Raw genomic sequence first — 24,294 nt, forward strand, 5'->3', positions numbered from 1 at the left:
AGAAGGAAGCGCCACCTGAGTGTAGTATTAACACATGCTTTTAATGACACCAGGTAGAGTTGCACTTACAAGATAAAAAGATAAAAAGGCTCATCTGTATTGGTGTGTAGTCCTCAGTGTGCCCCTCTGGTCCTGTTCCAGTGACGCTGCAGGGATGCCGGGCTGCAGGGGGTGGATTACCAGCCAGGGCCTTCTTCTGTGGCCATCAGAAAGAGGCTGGAGCTGGGTGGAACGCACGTGGAGCGCACGTGACATCGCAGGTCATTAGATCACTTCCGGGATCAGTTTCTGGGGAGGGCTTATCCAGAGAGGAAGGCTGTGGATCAGTAATTAGAAAGCAACCCTGCCCCTTGCTAGTGAAAATTAACATCAGCTGGTTCAGTCACAAAAGAAACATCTTGTGTTGAGTAAAAGCAATGAGCTATCGCAAGACCTTCACAACCTTATTGTTGCAAAACATACTGATGTCATTGGTTAGAGAAGGATTTCTAAACTTCTGAATGTTCCAGTGAGCACTGTTGGGGCCATAATCCGGAAGTGGAACGAATCAAGTATTAAATGCATTCATTTAGCTTGTTCAATACTTTTTTTCCCAGTGCCATCCAATTTTATTACACATAACTTCATTTCTGAATGTATTTGTTTTTGTTTCTTTGTATGTATGGATTGCATGGGTTGTTACCAACATGTGGTGCAAAGTTTATGTCATTACCACCTTTAAAAAAATATTCACCTGACATCATCCTTACACTGACCCAACCCCACATATCCCTACCGAACGTGCACGTGGAATTAGATTATTATGGAATCCTTTCGGGGTACAAAATAAACACATCTAAATCAGAGGCTTTACCCATCAACACTCCCGAAGCTGAAATCACACGATTAAAAACCAACTTCGCCTACAGCTGGCAAACGACCACCCTGAAATATCTAGGGACACACATCACTACAAAATACAGCACCCTATATCAAGAGAATCCCTCCCCCCTCTACCGGTCAATTAGATCCCTGATACGCCAATGGAAGAAACACCACATCTCTCTCCTGGGAAGGATAGCCTCAATTAAAATGACGATTTTCCCAAAGCTACTATATTTATTCCAAACGCTACTCATTCATGTACCTTACAAACACTTAAAAAGACTACAAACCGACCTTTTGCAATACACTTGGAACTACAAAAAACACAGATTTCCAAGATCGGTACTGATGGCAGCTCGCAGTGATGGGGGGTCTAGCTTTCTACTATCAAGCAGCACAACTGCGAGCAGTTGCCTCATGGTTCACCCAATGGTCCTTTAACAAATGGACAGAAATTGAAAAAATATGGCTAACCCCAACCCCCCTTCCCCTTTTGAACAATTAATATTGGCAGGATACACTCAAAGGGGTCTCATATCGTAAATCTATAGAATGCTAAATGCTCACTCTCTAGAAAAAAAAAAAAAAAAGGCAAACACATCTACATGACCAAGTGGGAGAAAGCTCTCAATGAGGAAATCCCCATAGAACAAAGGAGAGTGATATGGTCCCAAGCGGCGAAGAGATCAATGTGTACACTATATAAAGAAAATGCATACAAAATCCTCCTATTCTGGTATATGACTCCAGATAAACTTCATGCCATTTACCCTACACGCTCAGATAGGTGCTGGAGGTGTCAGAGGGAGAAGGGCACTCTCTTCCATATTTATTGGAGCTGTCCATTGATTATCCCCTTCTGGAACAAGGTCCAATAATTACTAGCCCGCCTATTGGATCTACCAGTCCCGGCGACCCCAACATTTTTCATACTAGGCCTTTCCACTCTGAGGATCTCCGCACCCCATAAGAAACTAGTATGCCATGTCCTCACAGCAGATCACTGTCTGCTAGCATTAAACTGGAAGCGTCCCCCACCCCCCCCCCCCCACTGCAGATGCCCTTTTCTCCAGAATTAAGGATGTGGAACTGTTGGAGAAAATGACAGCTAGGATTCAAGACAGGCTGGAGGCTCATAACAAGGTCTTGGAGCTCTGGCACCTCCGGGAGGACACATCCTAAACAGGTAAAAATAAAAATAAGAGGGAAAAAATTTATAAAAATAAAATATACCCACAACGAAATCTCTCCCCCCCCCCCCCCCTTCCACCACCCTCTCTACCCCTCTTCTTTCTTCTATTCTCTTTGTTTCAATATAGAATATTTTGGTAACTTTAAACACAAGATGTTGCACCTTAGTAAACATAATGGAGAAGCATGCTAGATAAAACAGCAATGCGAGTAATCTTCATAGCCTAGCATCAGCATGCACACATGAATACTTGACTGTACTGATGCACAAATTGTTATGCACCTTTTCTTATCCTGTACCGCAACCACAAAACTTTAATAAAATTGTTATTTAAAAAAAAAAATGTTCACCAAAAAAAATGGTGACATGTTTAATACTTATTTTACCCGCTGTATAAGCATGTAGGACATACCATTCGAAAACCTTGGTTATTATTATGAAGTTGTTCCAGCTCTAAAGGCCTCCACTCTTCTGGGAAGGCTGTCCACAAAATGTATTTGTGAGAACAAGTGTTTATTCAGCAAAAAATAAAAAATAAATGTGAGGTCAGGTACTGATGTTGGCCATACAGCCAAGCCCACAAAGGGTCACTGTAATTGACCGCAGTGGTCTTCTTGCGGTCAATTACAGTGACCCCTTGTGGGCTTGGCTGTGGGGGCGTGTGGACTGGCGGATGTCCCTTGATGTTTTGGGAGAATATTGCTTCCTAAAAATATTCTGGGTGGCTCTGTAAGTCCAGTGACATTTTGTCTTATGAAAAACACTATTGTTTTGGATATCTATATTATTTGAATATGCTCTGTTATTGTTCCATGCATTTTATTTTTGTAGAAGTACATGTTACCCCCTAATAAAGATTGTGAAGATCTATTGAAAGGCGTTGGGGACTCATCGGCAGAATGAAAATGATATTGCTCTTCTGCCTTCTTTTCAGGGGTCATGTTGCCTTTGTGATGCTTTTAATGTTTAATGCCAGAGGAACATGTACACATAGTTCATTTTATGTATTAAACTGCAATCTCTTGACTCTCTGGCTTTCTCCCAATGGCAACTTCCCCCCAGGAAAACTAGAAGCCTCCCTTTGAGGGAAAAATAACAATCTGCCAAGGCCACCGCTACCTGTACATGTATCACCTTCTCAGCCACCTTTTGGATGCCTTCTTCCAGGGATTGGCTGGAGCATGATACATTTTCAGCAGATCATTTGACTCTCCCAGCCCTATACTCCGGAAACTTCTTTCCGAGGCAGGGGGAAGTAATTAAAATCTCAGCTCAGGAAACCCTGAGCAGACCTACACAATCAATCATTGCTCCATTCACTACAATGAAGCCAAAAATAAAATTTACCTACCTTAACCAGAAGAGGGCGCTACAGAAATAATAATAAAATCATAGATATACACAATGTATTGTTATTTTTTATTTGCATGCCCTAATAAGGAAACATAACAGTAGAAGGCTAGCATTCATAACATATTTCCTTAAAAAAACATTTTACATTAATCTCATAATCTAGCTCACCTATATTTCCCTTGATAGATGAATTCCATCTGTAAATAATTGAATCCAACTTTTAAGCATATAGAATTACAGTTTTATAGACAACCCAAAAAGTATATATATGTTCACGTAGACTCCATAATGTCTGCCTGTGTATTCTCCCAACCTGGACAAATACAACTATAGAGACCGATCACCTAGTATCCTGTTCATACATACATAATCCCAATAATACCCTATAAACATGGCTATAGTATTGTAAGTGGATAAAAAAAATAAAATAATATCTAACCCCTAACCATTCAATGGAGACCATTAGCTTAGTAGAGAATGCAACTGAATTATTCATCAGAGATCAGTGACATCACTAAGAATGCAGCCTATTTATTTACTGGAGACCGGTGACATCACTGAGAATGCAGCCTATCCATTCACTAGAGGGCAGTGACATCAGTAAGAATGCAGCCTATCCATTCACTAGAGGCCAGTGACATCAGTAAGAATGCAGCCTATCCATTCAATGGAGACCGGTGACATCACTGAGAATGCAGCCTATACATTCACTAGAGACCGGTGATATCACTGAGAATACAGCCTATCCATTAACTAGAGACTGTTGACATCACTGAGAACCCAGCCTATTCATTCACTAGAGGCCGGTGACATCACTGAAAATGCAGCCTATACCTTCACTAGAGACCAGTGACATCACTGAGAATGCAGCCTATCCATTCACTTGAGACCAGTGACATCACTGAGAATGCAGCTTATCCATTCACTTGAGACCAGTGACATCACTGAGAATGCATCTTATCCATTCCCTAGAGACCAGTGACATCACTGAGAATGCAGCCTATCCAATCACTAGAGACCGGTGACATCACTGGGAATGCAGCCTATACATTCACTAGAAATCAGTGACATCGCTAAGAATGCAGCCTATCCATTCACTAGAAACAAATGACATCACTGAGAATGCAGCCTATCCATTCACTAGAGACTGGTGATATCACTGAGAATGCAGCCTATCCATTCACTAGAGACCGGTGACATCACTGAGAAGCAGCCTATCCCTTCACTAGAGATCGGTGACATCACTAAGAAAGCAGCCTATCCCTTCACTAGAGACCGGTGACATCACTAAGAATGCAGCCTATCCATTCACTAGAGACCGGTGACATTACTAAGAATGCAGCCTATCCATTCACTAGAGACTGGTGACATCACTGAAAATGCAGCCTAACCATTCACTAGAGACCGGTGACATCACTGAGAATGTAGCCTACCCATTCACTAGAGACAGATGACATCACTGAGAATGTAGCCTATCCATTCACTAGAGACAGGTGACATCACTGAGAATGCAGCCTATCCATTCACTAGAGACCGGTGACAAATTAGCAAATCTGGGATTCATGTCTTTTCAGCTAGATGAACTCTTGCTGAGACTCCTCACCTGACCTGTTTTGTAATACCTCACACTGTTTTACCCAAGCCTTCATTAGCGCCACTGCAGTAAACATTAAAGTGGGTTACCCCCTAAAAAAAAAAAATTAAAAGTCAGCAGCTACAAATACTGCAGCTGCTGGCTTTTAATAATCGGACACTTACCTGCCCCAGGGTCGAGCGAAGCGGGGGAACGAAGCCCCCCCTTGCTCCCCGCTCCGCTCGCGGCGCCGTCATGCATACTGTGGGCACCCGGCTGTGGCTTCACAGCCGGGCACCCACTGCGCATGCGCGAGCGGCGCAGGGCGCCGTGATACGCCGTACAGTCACCTGGGACACATGACAGGTCCCAGGTGAATGTGCGGCACGAGGGGAAGTGATGTCACCAGCCCGGGCAATGAAGAAGGCAGATTACGAGGGACTCCCTAGCAACCGGTATTTAGAGGTGAGTAAAAAAATTTTTTTTTGCCAATTATATTTTTTTGATTTTTTTTACGAATTTTAAGTAGTTTTAATTTTTTGGTGGCAACACCACTTTAAGAAGCCTATAATGCCGGCAATTAATATGCCTCTAATACAGCTTGATTTAGGATGAAAATTCACAGCATTATGTCAAGAAAGTCTTCTATGTAGATGTGATTAGTCCTGGAATATGTCAATACTTTGCCTGACATTAGTGATGGTTGTATAAGTAACTCCTCCAATTTCACCCCTGTACTCAAAGTAAAATCATTAAAAATAGAAACATACTAATTACAAAAGATAAGAAAGTAATTTATTATGTATCAGATCGATGGTTTGGCTCAGACTACATAATTCTTTATAAGCTGAGCACTGGTCTATCGAAGAATTAATTGCTTTGTTATTTTTTGTAATTAGTGATTCCTTGTACATATTGACTTGTCTGCATGGTGGTTTTAAATTGTTATAATAGGTTAAAAGTTTAACTTAAATTTAAAGAAACACAGACAGAGAGATGAAGAGGAACGAAGAGAATCAATAGTTAAAATAGACCATCCTATGCCTCTAAGTGTGGCTTGGTTGAAGCTCCAATTGTAGTTACTTGTAGTTAATGTTCTCAGTAAAGTCAATTTAGGAACCCTTTGGAGAGGAAGTTGTTTCCTTGATTAGACCAATAAATCAAAAAAATCCATCTTGGAGAAATGGGAATTTTTTGGGCTAAGCGCAAATCAATGAGCTTTTTTTATGTTAGGGATAGATCTCCGTTGTCCAAAGAAAGGGTTCCATGCAAAGTGGGCCACAGTGCCATATTATTTATTGGTCAAGGTGAATGGTAAGTTTATGCATCGCTTTACAACTTAATGGTAGACAGTGCAAAAACAATACACTTAATACAGTAGAAATCAGAGGGCCCTACTCCTTAGAGCTTACAATCTAAGGCCCCTTTCACACGAACGGCCGTTCAGGTCCGCCTGTCAGTTTTTTAGGTGGACCTGAACGGACGCTCCATGCAGGTCTATGGAGCGACGGATGGCAGCGCTGACATCCGATCCACTAAAATCAGATGTATGGCAATACGTTTGCATTGGTCCTGGCAGATCGGATGGGATCTGATGAAAATGGACATGCTGTCCGTTGTGGTCCGATCCCTCCATAGGAATTGGCGGTGCTCTGACAGGCCCCTCCCCGCTCAGTGAGCAGATACGGACCTGTCATCCGCCGGCACAGTGGAGATCAACAGAGAGATCTCTTTCTGAGCTGGTGGACTCTGCTGAGCGGATCCACCTCATGGGAATGAGGCCTATGAGAGAAGGTCAAGAGATACAAGAGGTAATCACTGTAGGGGAGGAGCTGATGGAGACAGTACAGTAAATGTACAGTTTTTAGGTGGGGGCCAGATAGGCTTCTCTGAAGAGATGAGTTTTCAGGGATCGTTTGTCAGGGATGGCTTAGCCCTTCCTTCTCTGGGCTGGCTGCTCAGCTGTCAGCTAATTGCTAGCTCTCATCTCTCTCCACAGTTACCCAGCTGTTCCTGATCCTGCTCGTCTGACCTGCCTACTTAAAGCTGTCCAGCTCACTTCATCTCTGCCTTCGCCTTGGTCACATCACAAGAAACTATCTCCTGGGGTTCTGTTTAAAGACTGGCTTGCTGACATCCCTTCTGGCTCCTTATCCTGCTTGCTTTTGCTCCACTTGGATCCCTGACTTCTGGCTTGGCTGATTACTCAATCTGGTTATTGAATTCTGGACTGGCTGACTACTCGATCCAGTTACTGGACTCTGGCTATGCTTTGAGTACGCTTACTCTATTTACCTTTTTATTTTTTATTAATAAACAAGTGTGATTTAATTGTACTTCTGTCTCGGTCTGGTTCATGGTTTCTAACATCGTCTGAAAGTGGACAAAGTAGGAGAAAGTTGGACAGATTGGGGTAGAGCATTCCAGAGGATGGGAGAGGCTCTGGAGAAGTCCTGGAGGCCAGCATGGGATGAGGTGACAAGGAAGTTAGAGAGCAGGAGGTCTTGGGAGGAGCACAGAGAACGATTAGGTTGGTATTTTGAGACAAGGTTAGTGATGTAGCTGGGGGCCAGGTTGTGGTTGGCTTTGTAAGGCCGCGTACACACGGGCGGATTGTCTGCCCAACTAAGTTCGTCAGACAATCCGACAGACAGTCCGTTCAACTTTTGAATGAATGGACTTGACCACACACGATGAACAGACAGTCCGCTGAAAACGTGCGCGATGACGTGTACAGCACGTACGACGGGACTAGAAAAACGACGTCCAATACACTGCAATGCAACCTTCGGCCGTGTAAACCCTTTCTGAGCATGCGCCATACTTAGTCCGTCCAACTTGCCTACACACGAGCGGACTGTCCGCTGAAACCAAGTTTGGACGGACAAAACCAAGTTTCAGCGGACAAAATTACGGAAATTCCGAAAGACAAAGTCCGTCGGACTGTCCGCTGAAAAAGTCCGCTGAAGCCCACACACGAGCGATTGTCCGCTGAAACACGGTTCAGCGGACTAAGTTGGGCAGACAATCCACCCGTGTGTACGCGGCCTAAGTTGTTGTTAGTATCTTGAATTTAATTAGTTGGTTGAGTGCCAGCCAATGGAGGGATTGGCAGAGGGGGTTATCAGACGCTGAGCAGTTTGTGAGGTGGATAGGGATGAGCTTGGTGTTCGAGTCGAAAGAATGTTCGACTCGAACACTGGCTGTTCGCCCGTTCGGCAGGATAGGCAGCGACAGTGTGTTCTTTTCTCAGGCATCTGCAGGAGTTAAAGTGGGTGTTGTGTGCCTCCAGCACAGTATACACCTGTAATTACCCTTTATTGATGGTGTTCTCTAACACAGGCATCTGCAGGAGTTACAGTGGGTGTTGCGTGCCTCCAGCACAATAAACACCTGAAGCTATCCTTTATTATTGCAACCAATTGCTGGCTTTCCCATCTCCCTGCAGGCCATTACTATGTCTGGAAGGCCAACAAGGAGAGGCAGACAGTCATGAGCCAATAAAAGAGGGCAAGCACCAACCTCCTCTCTGCCCTCCGACAGGGACAACTGACTCATGTGCCCTGTGTGGCTCACGTCCTTAACCTGGTGGTACAGCGGTTCTTGGGCAGGTACCCGGGCTTACAGGATGTCCTGAGGCAGGCCAGGAAAGTCTGTGTGCATTTCCCCCGATCACTTAATCCTGCCCAAGAACCGCCTTATATGTGACTTGCCCACCAGGTGGAACTCAAGGTTGGCCATGCTGCAGCGGCTGCACACGCAGCAGAGGGCCATCAATGAGTACCTGTGCGACTACGGCACTAGGACAGGGTCAGGGGAGCTCGTTTTTTTTCACCACGCCAGTGGGGCATGATCAGGGATGCATGCACTGTCCTGTCACCATTTGAGGAGGCCACGAGGATGGTGAGCAGTGACAGTGCATAAATCAGTGACACTTTACCTCTTGTCCACCTGTTGGAGCACACGCTGCATGGAATAATGGACAGGGCACTTGAGACAGAACAGAGGCAGGAAGAGGAGGACTTCCTTGCCTCTCAAGGCCCCCTTTATCCAGACAGTGTTCCTGCTGTCCCACCCATCACACAGGAAGAGGAGGAGGAGGCTTGTGTCAGCATGAAGGTGGAGCCTGGCACTCAGCATCAGCAGCAGCAGTCTTTTACGGATGATTTACAGTCCCAAGAAACCCGTGGACTTGTACGTGGCTGGGAGGAGGTGGCTACGGATCATGTTGTCCTTAATGACCCAGATGACTCCGGACCGAATGCATCAGCTAACCTACGCTGCATGGCCTCCCTGATCCTGCAAAGCCTGCGGAAGGATCCTCGTATTCCTCGGATCAAGGAGAAGGACCATTACTGGTGGACCACTCTCCTTGATCCACGGTTCAAGGGTAAGGTTGCGGACCTTATCTTGCCATCGCAGAGGGAGCAGAGGATGAGACATCTCCGGGAGGCCTTGCAGAAAGGTCTGTGCAACGCGTTCCCAGAGACTGGCAGGTTACAAACTCCTGGTCCTGGACAACGTGTTGCTGAGGCTTCGGTCAGTCACAGAAGGAGCGGTGGAGAAGGTGGCCGTCTGACCGATGCGTTCAGACAATTTTTTAGTCCGCAGCCCCAAGGTATGATCGGTTCCAGCAACCATCGCCAGCATCTGATTTACATGGTGCAGGAATACCTAGGGGCAAGGTCAGACTTGGACACCTTTCCCACCGAAAATCCTCTGGCTTACTGGATCTTGAGGATGGATCACTGGCCAGAGCTTGCACAGTATGCAATTGAGCTACTGGCCTGTCCTGCATCCAGCGTTCTTTCGGAATGCACCTTCAGTAAAGCTGGAGGCTTTGTAACCGATCTCAGGGTGCGCCTGTCCACTGACTCGGTTGATCGACTGACCTTCATAAAGATGAATCAGTCTTGGATCACCACCAGCTAGCAAGCACCTGAAGCTGATGTAACCGAATAACTTTTTTTGAAATATCACATCCTTTCAAGACTGCCTATGCTGATGCTGAGTGACTGTCCTGTTATGTTGACTGACTATCCTCATCCTCCTCAATGATCTTGCTGATAGCTTGGAAGAACATTTTTGGTTCTAGGTGATGCCACCAGCCCAATTTTTCAGCCCCTGTTTAACAGGGGCGTGTAATTACAATTTTGGATGCAATGCTTTGCAGCAGGGCTCATTCCTGCACTGCAACTAGAGTATATGGGAGAGGTTGCAGTGTCGTGGCACCAGCACCAGTGCCTAAGGCCCAATTTTTCAGCCCTTGTTTAACAGGGGCATGTAATACATTTTTTTATTTTTTTACCAGCCCATATACCCAATTCTATACCCACAGTTGATCCAGAGGAAGGCAAAAATGTTGTGTTGATTGTCTATCCTCTTCCTCCTCCGCTGATATGTTGGAAGAACATTTCTGGTTCTGGGTGATGCCTTCAGCCCAATTTTTCTTTAATTACAATTTTTGATGCAATGCTTTGCAGCAGGGCTAATTCCTGCAATAAAACTAGAGTATATGGGAGAGGTTGCAGTGTCGTGGCACCAGCACCAGTGCCTAAGGCCCAATATTTCTGCCCCTGTTTAACAGGGGCGTGTAATTACAATTTTGGATGCAATGCTTTGCAGCAGGGCTCATTCCTGCACTGCAACTAGAGTATATGGGAGAGGTTGCAGTGTCGTGGCACCAGCACCAGTGCCTAAGGCCCAATTTTTCAGCCCCTGTTTAGCAGGGGCATGTAATTACAATTTTTGATGCAATGCTTTGCAGCAGGGCTCGTTCCTGCACTCCAACTAGAGTATCTGGGAGAGGTTGTAGTGTCGTGGCACCAACCCCAGTGCCTAAGTCCCAGCTTTTCCGTCCCTGTTTAACAGGGACATGTAATTACAATTCTTGATATAATATTTCACAGCACGGACCGTTCCTGCGCCCACTGAGAGTAACTGTGAGGACTTATAGTGTTGTGGCACCAGCACCACCACCACAACCACCAAAGGTCCAATTTTTCTACCACTGTTCAACAATGGCATGTAATTACAATTCTTGATATAATTGTTCACAGCAGGGCGCTCCAGCACCCACCAAGAGTCACTTTGAGGGCTTACAGTGTTGTGGCAACACCAACACCTTAGGCCCCCATTTCTGCAGAGCATATAGGGCAGGCCCCTACTTTCAAACATCCAACTTACAAACGTCTCCTACTTGCAAGCAGAAGGAGATAACAGGAAGTGAGATGAAAAAAGACGGACGGCCAAAAAAATGATATAGGGGTGATAACACTTCCTTATGTTTTCCAAAAAGCTTAAAAATATTTTTTTTGACTGGAGCTATACTTTAAAAATGTACCAGTTCAAAATTAAAAACAGATTCTACTTAACACAACAAACCTACACAGTCCCTGTCTTGTTTGCACCGCCTGTATACTGCTGTTCTGAGTATATAGGGCCTGGGGGCCCCACGCCTTTCCTTTTTTTAATTTAGGTGCAGGGTTCCCTTTAATATCCGTACAAGACCCAAAGGGGCTGGTAATGGGCCGGGGGCTACCCATGGCATTTTTTTCTCAATGATTTTCATCCGTATTGCCGAAACCAGACATGACATTAAAACCGCAAGCAGTTTTAAATGACTTTTTTTTCCGTTAAACGTAATTTTGTGCAGGGACTGTTCTAAACACAGGAAACATGTGGCACTTCACAGGCATACTATAAACAACTCCCAGGCACGATATTTAAAGGAATATTTCACCTTTTTTTTTTCACTTTAATCGTCATTAAAATCAGTGCTCTCAGTTTTTAAAAAAAATTCTTGGCATTGACCCATGTCCCCTGGTGCAGGAGTCGGGTCCCCAAATCCTTTTTAGGGCAATATCTTGCTTATTAGCCATTTAAATTAGCACTTTTTATTTCAAACGTTCGAGTCCCATAGACTTCAATGGAGTTCTAAAGTTCGCACTAATTTTCGGTCCATTCGAAAGTTCTGGTGCAAACTGAACCGGGGGCTGTTCGGTGGAGGTGGAGGAGCCTGACAGCAGCGTTCATGATGGACTGAAGTGGGGATAACCTATTTAGAGGTAAGCCAAAGAGGAGGAAGTTGCAGTAGTCGAGGCGAGAGATGACCAGGGAGTGGATTAGAAGCTTTGTGGTGACATTGGCTAGGAAGGGGCAATTCTTGGAGATGTTGCAGAGGTTTGAGGCGGCAAATTTTGGATAGCGATAGGATGTGGGACTGAAAGGTTAGTTCGGAGTCCAAGTAAAGTAATAATTAACTGTCTTTCAATAAAGAACCCTTCCTATACGAATAGTAAAATCATTTTTCTTCTATATACAACTGCTGTCACCTTGTTCTTTATAGAGTCCTTTGGCTGAATTTATAACATGGCAATAATATTCTGTATTTTGACAATATATATATATATATATATATATATATATATATATATATATATATATATATATATATATATATATATATATATATATGTATATATATATGTATGTGTGGTATAGATATTTTTTTTTTGGGGGGGGGGGGGTTGGTTTACATGGCTGCAATTTTGCAAGATATTGTAAAATCAACATTCCAATTCCAGAGGAACCAGAAAAATCCTGGAAAAGGAGAGGGAACAAATCAGAGCCACATAGCTATTGGTACACCGATAATCCACAAGATACAGATTTCAACATATTCAGTAAAAGTTAGGCTTACAATAATGTGCAGGCCAACTTAGGTCATTTAGCAATGCGGGTGGTCCAGGGATTCCATAGGGAATCAAAGACTGATACCCTACTAAATAATAACAGCCCTAACAAACAGACACCATAGTCAGAGGGGAAGAAGGATGGAAGACCCACCAACTCTTCTAATTTGGTCTCTCATTCCCTTCAATCTCCTCCCCTTATGCCTGGTCCCACTGTACTCCACTGTACACCTCTCCCTTTAACTTTCCCTTCTCCCTGTAGTCAAGGTTGTCCTTACCATCTCTAACCGCCTCCCCCAGCGTACCCCACACTTTGGCCTAACTTCCCCTTCCCACCCTACTCTCTCCTCTCTTTCCCTCAGGTTTTAATATTGCCAGTCGTGGATAATCCACCAGCTGGTCAGTATTTCCTCTTTATGTTGAACATGCATTATTGTTTTACTCCATCATCTTACATGGAGTAGATGCGTGCTTCCTAAAACAAAGCTTTGATGTGCTCTATAAGTCAACATTTTAAGAACTATTGACAACCCTAGTACCGTATTTGCCTACTGTTTAACTTGTATTTTTTCCTACGCAGATGCACGCTTGGTTAATGTTTTGCTCCTTTGATATATCACCATTGATAATATGTAGTATTATACTATTGTATCACTGTTTTCAGCACTGTTTTGCCTCGTTTATGTTTACAACATGGGCAGCTGTGATCACGACAATACTCACGTCTGTATGCTCTCTTTGAAAACCAAATAAACATCTTGAAATAAAAAAAAACTAAAAAAAAAAATGATACCTTGTCATTCCACAATGCAAGTGTATGTTCATAAGAATAGTAAAGTTTCTTTCAAAACATTTTTATTAGCAACAAAATAATTACACAGTACGATATAGACTTTGAGCATGCGAAGAGATTCGGTGTACAATAAGCAAGCAATAACAGTGGGACATAGTCCCTATAAAACAACATCAAAGAGAACAATGGTTTATGCAATTCGGATCATAAAGGAGAGTAATTCTCGAATTAAACAGTCAAGTGTCATATAATCCGGGATCACCAGGGGAGGTAAAGAAGGTGACTCCCCGGGCTAAGATCTATACGTTAGCGTAGAGTACAGGTCTTGCGAGTGCCGCGATTTTCGGCGATAGGGGAATAGGATAGCGATAGAAGTTAGACTAGGAACAAGAAAAGAAATAAAGGAAGGAAAAGAGAAGAGAGGGAAGTAGAGAAGGAGAGAAAGGCTGTGGGTCGACCGACCCGCACGGGCCCGGGGCATGTATAATGAGGGTCTCCTTAATATGGTGAAGTTTAGATACCTATGAGGTCGGAGTCTAGGCCAGGGGGTAAAAAGTGTGTGATCCATGGCTGCCAGATCTTACGAAATCGGGGCATGCGATCTAGAATTTTCGCCTCAATTTTACAGTGAATCATTGCTTGCGTGACCCTATTTTTAACTTCGGCTACGGGGAGTATAGGCGTCTTCCAAGCCCTAGCAATCGTTTGCTTTGCTGCCGTTGTAAGTTGGAGAAATAGGGACAATTGGTTTTGAGTGCAATTGTGGGGTGCAAGATTAAGTAAGGCTAGAGATGGATCGGGTGGTATAGGGCATCCCAGAAGTAAGGACGCTATCTGGAATATAGCTGTCCAGAAACTTTGAACAATAGGACATGTCCACCAGATATGCAAATGAAAGCCTGCATCAGCACAGCCTCTAAAACATGAGGCAGGATAACCCGGGACAAATTTAGCTATCCTAATGGGGACCAAATACCACCGCATGAGGACTTTAAAATTTGCCTCAGAGGCAACAACATTTTGAGAGGCTTTACAAGTATTGGCCCACATTTGCGACCATATATCATCGTTGTAGTCTATATTAAGGTCTGCAGACCATTTTGAGGTATAGGGTGGGAGGGGAGCAGGCAGGGAGGTGAAATGAGAGTACAACAGAGAAATAATGCCCGGCGCATGTGGGTCAGAGTCGCATATTTTTTCGTAGGGTGACATATATTCTTGTACATTATCAAATTTAGGTAGTGACTTTACAAAATGGGAAATTTGTAAATATCGAAAGCATTCCTTATTGGGGAGTCTGAATTGAGCTTGTAGGGTAGGGAAGGGTTTGATCATGCCATACTTTGTAAGATCACAAATTCGGTCCAGGCCTGCCCGAGACCAAGCCTCAAATAAGCCCGGCTCGGAGTAGGCTGGGCCAAATAGGGGGTGTCCAAAGATAGAGAGCAACGGTAAATGTTGTGATTTAAGGTGAAAAAGTTTGTGGTTCATGTCCCAAACTTTAATTGAGTGCTGGGTTATCGGGTTAGTAAGTTTACCTCTTTGCGAGGAGGGTAGCCATAGAAGATTGGATATAGTAATAGGGTGAGCATCAATGGCCTCAAGACTAACCCAAATCGGTATTTCAGTTTTGGCATGATATAGTGTGAGCTGGGCTAGCTGGGCCGCATAGTAGTAATAGCGGAAATTTGGTACGCCCAATCCACCCTGAGCTTTGTGACGATAGAGTGTAGACTTAGAGATTCTGGGTCTAATTGGCCCCCATATGTATTTGAAAATTTTGCTTTGTACAAGGCGATGATAATAGGGTGGTATTGGGGTTGGAAGGACACGGTATAAATAGAGTAATTTAGGTAGCACCGTCATTTTGACTGCCACGACCCGACCTAGCCACGAAACACAGAGCGGTTGCCAGGCGGCCAAAAGATTTGTCAACTTTCGCAGCTGGGGTAGATAGTTGTGTTGGAATAGATGGGAGGGATTAGCTGTCAGGTGTATGCCTAAATAGGGAATTGAGGTTGAGGACCATTGAAAAGGAAAGTTATTGCGTAACCTATCACACTCTCCTGCAGACAGAGATACATCAAGGGCTTTAGATTTGGATTGGTTGACTTCCAGTCCCGATATCCCCGCAAAATTGTCCAATACTTTACATAAATTAGGAAGGGTAGTGTGGGGGGAAGTTATAAATAGGAGAGCATCATCTGCAAACAGACAGATTTTATGGGTGGTAGATGCTACTTCTAACCCCTTAATATTTGGGTCAGCTCTAATCAATGCCGCCAAGGGCTCTATAGCTAATGCAAATAGTATGGGGGAGAGGGGGCAACCCTGCCTCGTCCCCCGGTGGATAGGGAAGAATTCAGACCGGAAACCCGCATACTGAACATAAGCTCGAGGCTGGGTATATAAGGCTGTTATCCAGCTTATAAAGTGGGGACCGAAACCCCAGTAACGTAGGATATATTGTAGATACGGCCATGATACCGTGTCAAACGTTTTGCGTATGTCTAGTGAGAGCAAATGCATGGGGATATTCCGAGATGCTGAAGAAGAATGACCCTTCTGATGTTATCGCTGGCTTGTCTACGGGGGATAAATCCTACCTGATCTTTATGTATTAGTTTCCCTATCAGGGGATTCAGGCGAAGTGCAAGGACTTTGGCTAGAATCTTAATGTCGACATTAAGTAACGATATTGGCCTAAAGTTAGACCATAGGGTGTTGTCTGTGTTTGGTTTAGGAATCATTGAGATAATAGCCGTTAAGGTATCTCTGCCAAGAGATTGTTGCTGGAGAAGAGAGTTAAATGAATTAGTAAAAAGGGGGGAGAGCGTATGCGCAAATTTCTTATAATAGGTCACCGGGAGCCCGTCGGGGCCAGGTCTTTTATGGGGTTTCAGGGATTTGATGGCCGCAAGGATCTCCGTCGTAGAAATGGGGGCATCTATTGACTCACGGTTAGTAGCTGATAAATGAGGAAGAGATACCGCTTGTAGGAGTGAGTCAGCTCGGGAACTAGAGAAGGGGGTTCCGGGTTCGTATAACTTAGATAGTCGTGATTTGAACTCAGATAGAATTTTGATAGGGTTACTGGTCAGGCCACCTCGATTTAGCTTTAGTCTAATGGGTTTAAAAGACCTTTCAGGTTGTCGCAATCGCATGGCTAGGAATGTGTCAGGTTTGTTTGCCTTAGTGTATACCGTGTGGGCCGATTTACGTATTGCTTTATCTGCGTCCTCAGCTAACAGTAAGTCCAAGGCGAGCTTTGTTTTTTCCAGGGTTAGTCTATTGGCTTCTGATGGGGTAGCTTGGAATTGGAGAAAGTGACGCTGAAGATCTTCCTCCAAGTGTTGTATTCTATGTCGCCTATCTCTATTGAGGTGGGAAGATACCGAGATGCAGGTGCCACGTATGACTGGTTTGTGAGCTTCCCAAAGCAGAGTAGGGGATATACCCGGTGTGGTGTTAGTGGATACGTATTCATTTAGTGCTACTTGGATATCAAGACAGTAGGATTGATTGGATAGAAGGGTTTCATTCAAGGACCAAGTCCTGTCAGTGCTACGCGGGAGCATTGAGGATAAGGTCGTGATCACCGCGCAGTGGTCTGACCATGTGATCAGCTGGATATGAGAATGTAAGAGAGTGGGTGTAGAAGATACCTTAATAAAAATGTGGTCAATTCTAGAAAAAGATTTGTGGGGATTTGAATAGAAGGTATAATTCCGCTTAAGAGGATTACATTCCCTCCATGTGTCTACAAGGGCTGCTTGTCTAAATTGTGTGCGCAATTGTTGCGATGGGGAGAAATGTTCAGATGTGTAAGGGGTTTTGTCCAAGTGAGGATGTAGGGCAAGGTTAGTGTCACCAAGAATAGTAAAGTTTAAGGAGTGCAATGACTTATAACGGACTGGGAGAATATTGGGATTTCCATTGCTTGACAATCGTGAGTCTGGCAGCTAGAAGTATTTCAGCTGTCTGCTTTTGCTGCCCTCTGGCCACCCATGTGAAAGAGGCCTAGGGCTATGAGATTACCTTTCTCTAGACCAGAGTACCGACTCCATAGATTCCAACCAAGATATATTTATCCAAACGTATTAATCAGACCAATAAGAAGTTCTCTTTTTTCCCCAAATGTGTTATTGAAATCCAATCCATAGCCAAATGGCCCAATCATCTCCCAAGAGAGATTACATATAACATCGGATTGAGCGCGGGATTGGAAAAGGTTCTAAAGGATATGGTAGGTGGCTTGTAGGGATCAGCCGAACACCCCCCGGTTCGGTTTGCACCAGAACTTTCGAACAGACCCCAAATTCGTACGAACTTTAGAACCCCATTAAAGTCTATGGGACTCGAACGTTCGAAATTAAAAGTGCTAATTTTAACGGCTAATATGCAAGATACTGTCCTAAAAAGGGTTTGGGGACCTGGCTCCTGCCCCAGGGGACATGGGTCAATGCCTAAAATGTTTTTAAAAAGGGCCGTTTTGGCGGGAGCACTGATTTTAACCACTTAAGGACCGCCATATTGCCATTGCAAGGCATTACAATGGCACAGGCAGGCACAAGCACGTACATGTACGTGCCTGCCTTCCAGCGGGTGGGGGGTCCGATCGGACCCCCTCCCGCTGGATACGGCGGTCCGGTTCACTGCAGGAGCGATCCGTGATGAGGGGATGGCCGTTGGTTTCTGGCCATCCCCTCTCGATCGCTCCTGGCCAATGACAAGCTTCCTCCCACTGTATATTGTATACACAGGAAGGAGGAAGTGATGTCATTCTCCTCGGGGCGGTCTTTTTGACCGGACTACGAGGAGAAGACAAAAAGTAAGTGTGCACCAACACTATACTGACATGTAGGTACACACAGGCACACAAACCCCCCCCCCCATCCCCCCCCCGATCGCCTGCCGATCCCCCCTCGCCCCCCCCCCCAGTCACAGTGTCACTGATTGCATTGATCATTTATTTACTGATCACTGCATTCAGTGTCAGTTGTAAAAGTAAAAACTGTCAGGGCAGTTAGTGTTAGGTCCAGGGTAGCCCCCTATCACCCCCCAATAAAGATTTAACCCCCTGATTGCCCCTAGAGTTAACCCTTTCACCCACTTTTGCCAGTGTCACTAAGCGATCTTTTTTCTGATCGCTGCATTAGTGTCGCTAGTGTCGCTAGGTAGCTAGTTATTTTTTTAGGTTCACCGCCAGGTTTTTATAGCGCTAGGTACCCCGATATACTACCCAATAATGTTTTTAGCCCCCTGATTGCCCCTAGTTAACCCTTTCACCCCCTTTTGCCAGTGTCACTAAGCGATCATTTTTCTGATCGCTGCATTAGTGTCGCTAGTGTCGCTAGGTAGCTAGTTATTTTTTTAGGTTCACCGCCAGGTTTTTAATAGCACTAGGTACCCCGATATACTACCCAATAATGGTTTTAACCCCCTGATTCCCCCTAGAGTTAACCCTTTCACCCCCTTTTGCCAGTGTCACTAAGCGATCATTTTTCTGATCGCTGCATTAGTGTCGCTATTGTCGCTAGGTAGCTAGTTATTTTTTTAGGTTCACCGCCAGGTTTTTATAGCGCTAGGTACCCCGATATACTACCCAATAATGGTTTTAACCCCCTGATTGCCCCTAGTTAACCCTTTCACCCCCTTTTGCCAGTGTCACTAAGCGATCATTTTTCTGGTCGCTGCATTAGTGTCGCTATTGTCGCTAGGTAGCTAGTTATTTTTTTAGGTTCACCGCCAGGTTTTTATAGCGCTAGGTACCCCGATATACTACCCAATAATGGTTTTAACCCCCTGATTGCCCCTAGTTATCCCTTTCACCCCCTTTTGCCAGTGTCACTAAGCGATAATTTTTCTGATCACTGCATTAGTGTCGCTAGTGTCGCTAGGTAGCTAGTTATTTTTTTAGGTTCACCGCCAGGTTTTTATAGCGTTAGGTACCCCGATATACTACCCAATAATGGTTTTAACCCCCTGATTGCCCCTAGTTAACCCTTTCACCAGCGATCACAGTATAAGTGTCACTGGTGACGCTGGTTAGCCAGTTAGTTATTTAGGTTCCCCGTCAGGTTTTTATATAGCGCCAGGGACCCCCATATACTACCTAATAAAAATTTGAACCCCCTGATTGCCCCTAGTTAACCCTTTCACCAGTGATCACCGTATAAGTGTTACGGGTGACTCTGGTTAGTTTGCTTTTTATAGCATCAGGGCACCCACCATTTATTACCCAATAAAGATTTAACCCCCTGATCACCCGGCGGGTGATATCAATTAGGTTTTAGGGTCAGGGTCTGCGTCGCCCCAGGCAGCGCTAGGTTAGTGCCAGTACCGCTAACACCCACACGCAAAGCATAAACCTCCCGTAGTGGTATAGAATCTGAACAGATCAATATCTGATCTGATCAGATCTATACTAGCGTCCCCAGCAGTTTAGGGTTCCAAAAAAATGCATTGTTAGCGGGATCAGCCCAGATACCTGCTGGCACCTGCGTTTTGCCCCTCCGCCCAGCCCATCCAAGTGCAGTATCGATTGATCACTGTCACTTACAAAACACTAAACACATAACTGCAGCGATCGCAGAGTCAGGCCTGATCCCTGCGATCGCTAAGTTTTTTTTGGTAGCATTTTATATTTAAATCCGGAAGGCAGTGCTTGGGTTTTCGGGGTCCCGTACGTGGCTAGGCTCCCAAAAAGTCCCCCACATGTAGTATCCCCGTACTCGGGAGAAGCAGCAGAATTTATTTTGGGGTGTAATTTGACTTATGCCCATAGCATGTGTGAGCAATATATCATTTAGTGACAACTTTGTGCAAAAAAAAAATAATTTTTTAAATTCCTGCACTTTGTGGCAAAATATACAATATTTCATGGACTCAACATGCCTCTCAGTAAATAGCTTGGGGTGTCTACTTTCCAAAATGGGGTCATTTGGGGGGGGTTTGTGCTATTTTGGCATTTTATGGCCTTCGAAACTGTGATAGGTAGTGAGGAGTGAAATCAAAAATTTGCACCCTTAGAAACCCTGAAGGCAGTGATTGGTTTTCGGGGTGCCGTACGCAGCTAGACTCCCAAAAAGTCCCACATATGTGGTATCCTCGTACTCAGGAGAAGCAGCAGAATATATTTTGGGGTGCAATTCCACATATAACCATGGCATGTGTGAGCAATATATCATTTAGTGACAACTTTTTGTAAACTTTTTTTTTTTTGTGTCATTATTCAATCACTTGGGACAAAAAAAAAATATTCAATGGGCTCAACATGCCTCTCCACAACTTCCTTGGGGTGTCTTCTTTCCAAAATGGGGTCATTTGGGGGGGTTTTGTGTTATTTTGGCATTTTATGGCCTTCGAAACTGTGATAGGTAGTGAGGAGTGAAATCAAAAATTTGCACCCTTAGAAACCCTGAAGGCAGTGATTGGTTTTCGGGGTGCCGTACGCGGCTAGACTCCCAAAAAGTCCCACATATGTGGTATCCCCGTACTCAGGAGAAGCAGCAGAATATATTTTGGGGTGAAATTCCACATATAACTATGGCATGTGTGAGCAATATATCATTTAGTGACAACTTTCTGTAAACTTTTTTTTTTTTTTTTTTTTTTTTGTGTCATTATTCAATCACTTGGGACAAAAAAAAAATATTCAATGGGCTCAATATGCCTCTCCACAACTTCCTTGGGGTGTCTACTTTCCAAAATGGGGTCATTTGGGGGGGGTTGTACTGCCCTGCCATTTTAGCACCTCAAGAAATGAGATAGGCAGTCGTAAATTAAAAGCTGTGTAAATTCCAGAAAATGTACTCTAGTTTGTAGACGCTATAACTTTTGCGCAAACCAATAAATATATACGCTTATTGACATTTTTTTTTACTAAAGACATGTGGCTGAATAAATTTTGCCCTAAATGTATGACTAAAATTGAGTTTATTCGATTTTTCTTATAACAAAAAGTAGAAAATATCATTTTTTCTCAAAATTTTCGGTCTTTTTCCATTAATATCGCAAAAAATAAAAATCGCAGAGGCAATCAAATACCATCAAAAGAAAGCTCTATTTGTGGGAAGAAAAGGACGCAAATTTTGTTTGGGTGCAATATTGCATGACCGCGCAATTACCAGTTAAAGCAGCGCAGTGCGAAATTGTAAAAAGACCTCTGGTCCTTAGGGTGTTTATTGGTCCGGGGCTGAAGTGGTTAATGACAATTAAAGTGAAAAAAAAAAGTGAAATATTCCTTTAAATATCGTGCCTGGGGGTGTCTGTAGTATGCCTGTGAAGTGCCACGTGTTTCCCGTGTTTAGAACAGTCCCTGCACAAAATGACATTAAACGGAAATAACATCATTTAAAACTGCTTGCGGTTTTAATGTTATATCTGGTTCCTGCAATATTGCATTACATCAAAAATTTTAATTAAACGCCCCTGTTAAACAGTGGCAGAAAAATTGGGCCTTAGGCACTGGTGCTGGTGCCACCACACTACAACCTCTCCCATATACTCTAGTTTTATTGCAGGAATTAGCCCTGCTGCAAAGCATTGCATCAAAAATTGTAATTAAATGCCCCTGTTAAACAGGGGCAGAAAAATTGGGCCTTAGGCACTGGTGCTGGTGCCACGACACTGCAACCTCTCCCATATACTCTAGTTTTATTGCAGGAATTAGCCCTGCTGCAAAGCATTGCATCAAAAATTGTAATTAAAGAAAAATTGGGCTGAAGGCATCACCCAGAACCAGAAATGTTCTTCCAACATATCAGCGGAGGAGGAAGAGGATAGACAATCAACACAACATTTTTGCCTTCCTCTGGATCAACTGTGGGTATAGAATTGGGTATATGGGCTGGTATATTTATTATATATATAATTTTTTTTTTTTGGTTGAACTGGATGGACTTGTGTCTTTTTTCAACCTGACTAGCTATGTAACTATGTAACTATAACAGGACAGTCACTCAGCATCAGCATAGGCAGTCTTGAAGGGATGTGATATTTCAAAAAAAATTATTCGGTTACATCAGCTTCAGGTGCTTGGTAGCTGTGGGTGATCCAAGACTGATTCATCTTGATGAAGGTCAGTCGATCAACAGATTAGGTGAACAGGCGCACCCTGTGATCGGTAACAAAGCCACCAGCAGCACTGAAGGTGCGTTCCGAAAGAACGCTGGATGCAGGACAGGCCAGTAGCTCAATTGCATACTGTGCAAGCTCTGGCCAGTGATCCATCCTCAAGACCCAGTAAGCCAGAGGATTTTCGGTGGGAAAGGTGTCCAAGTCTGACCTTGCCCCTAGGTATTCCTGCACCATGTAAATCAGACGCTGGCGATGGTTGCTGGAACCGATCATGCCTTGGGGCTGCGGACTAAAACATTGTTTGAAAGCATCAGTCAGACGGCCACCTTCTCCACCGCTCCTTCTGACCGATGCCTCAGCAACACGTTGTCCAGGACCAGGAGTTTGTAACCTGCCAGTCTCTGGGAACGCGTTGCACAGACCTTTCTGCAATGCCTCCCGGAGATGTCTCATCCTCTGCTCCCTCTGCGATGGCAAGATAAGGTCGGCAACCTTACCCTTGTACTGTGGATCAAGGAGAGTGGCCAGCCAGTAATGGTCCCTCTCCTTGATCCGAAGAATACGAGGATCCTTCCGCAGGCTTTGCAGGATCAGGGAGGCCATGTAGCGTAGGTTAGCTGAGGCATTCGGTCCGGAGTCCTCTGGGTCACTAAGGACAACATGATCCGCAGCTACCTCCTCCCAGCCACGTACAAGTCCACGTGTTTCTTGGGACTGTAAATCATCCCTACAAGACTGCTGCTGATGCTGATGCTGAGTGCCAGCCTCCACCTCCATGCTGACACAATCATCCTCCTCCTCCTCTTCCTCCTCCTCATCCTCTTCCTGTGTGATGGGTGGCACAGCAGGAACACTGTCTGGATAAAGGGGGCCTTGAGAGGCAAGGAAGTCCTCCTCTTTCTGCCTCTGTTCTGCCTCAAGTGCCCTGTCCATTATTCCACACAGCTTATGCTCCAAGAGGTGGACAAGAGGTACAGTGTCACTGATGCATGCACTGTCACTGCTCACCATCCTTGTGGCCTCCTCAAATAGTGACAGGACAGTGCATGCATCCCTGATCATGCCCCACTGGCGTGGTGAGAAAAAACCGAGCTCCCCTGACCCTGTCCTGGTGCCGTAGTCGCACAGGTACTCATTGATGGCCCTCTGCTGCGTGTGCAGCCGCTGCAGCATGGCCAACGTTGAGTTCCACCTGGTGGGCATGTCACATATAAGGCGGTTCTTGGACAGGTTCAACTCCTTTTGGAGCTCAGCCAGCCGAGCACAGGCATTAAATGATCGGCGGAAATGCACACAGACTTTCCTGGCCTGCTTCAGGACATCCTGTAAGCCCGGGTACCTGCCCAAGAACCGCTGCACCACCAGGTTAAGGATGTGAGCTACACAGGGCACATGGGTCAGTTGTCCCTGTCGGAGGGCGGAGAGGAGGTTGGTACCATTGTCGCAAACCACCATTCCTGGCTTAAGCTGGCGTGGCGTCAACCACCTCTCGGCCTGCCCCTGCAGAGCTGACAAAACATCCGCCCCAGTGTGGCTCCTGTCCCCCAAATAAACCAGCGCAAGCACGGCATGGCATCGTTTTGCCTGCGTACTTGCATAGCCCCTGGAACGCCTACGGAGCACCGTTGGTTCTGAGGACAGAGCACTGGAAGAGGCCATGGAGGAAGAAGAAGAGGAGGGGGTGGAGGAGAGAGGTGTGTCACAACCAATAGTAGCATTTTGAAGGCGTGGTGGCGGAACAACC

This window comes from Lithobates pipiens, unplaced genomic scaffold (assembly GCF_037356315.1).
Source record: "Lithobates pipiens isolate NorthernLeopardFrog02 unplaced genomic scaffold, aLitPip1_a1.2 Scaffold_16, whole genome shotgun sequence".
Classification (NCBI taxonomy): domain Eukaryota; kingdom Metazoa; phylum Chordata; class Amphibia; order Anura; family Ranidae; genus Lithobates; species Lithobates pipiens.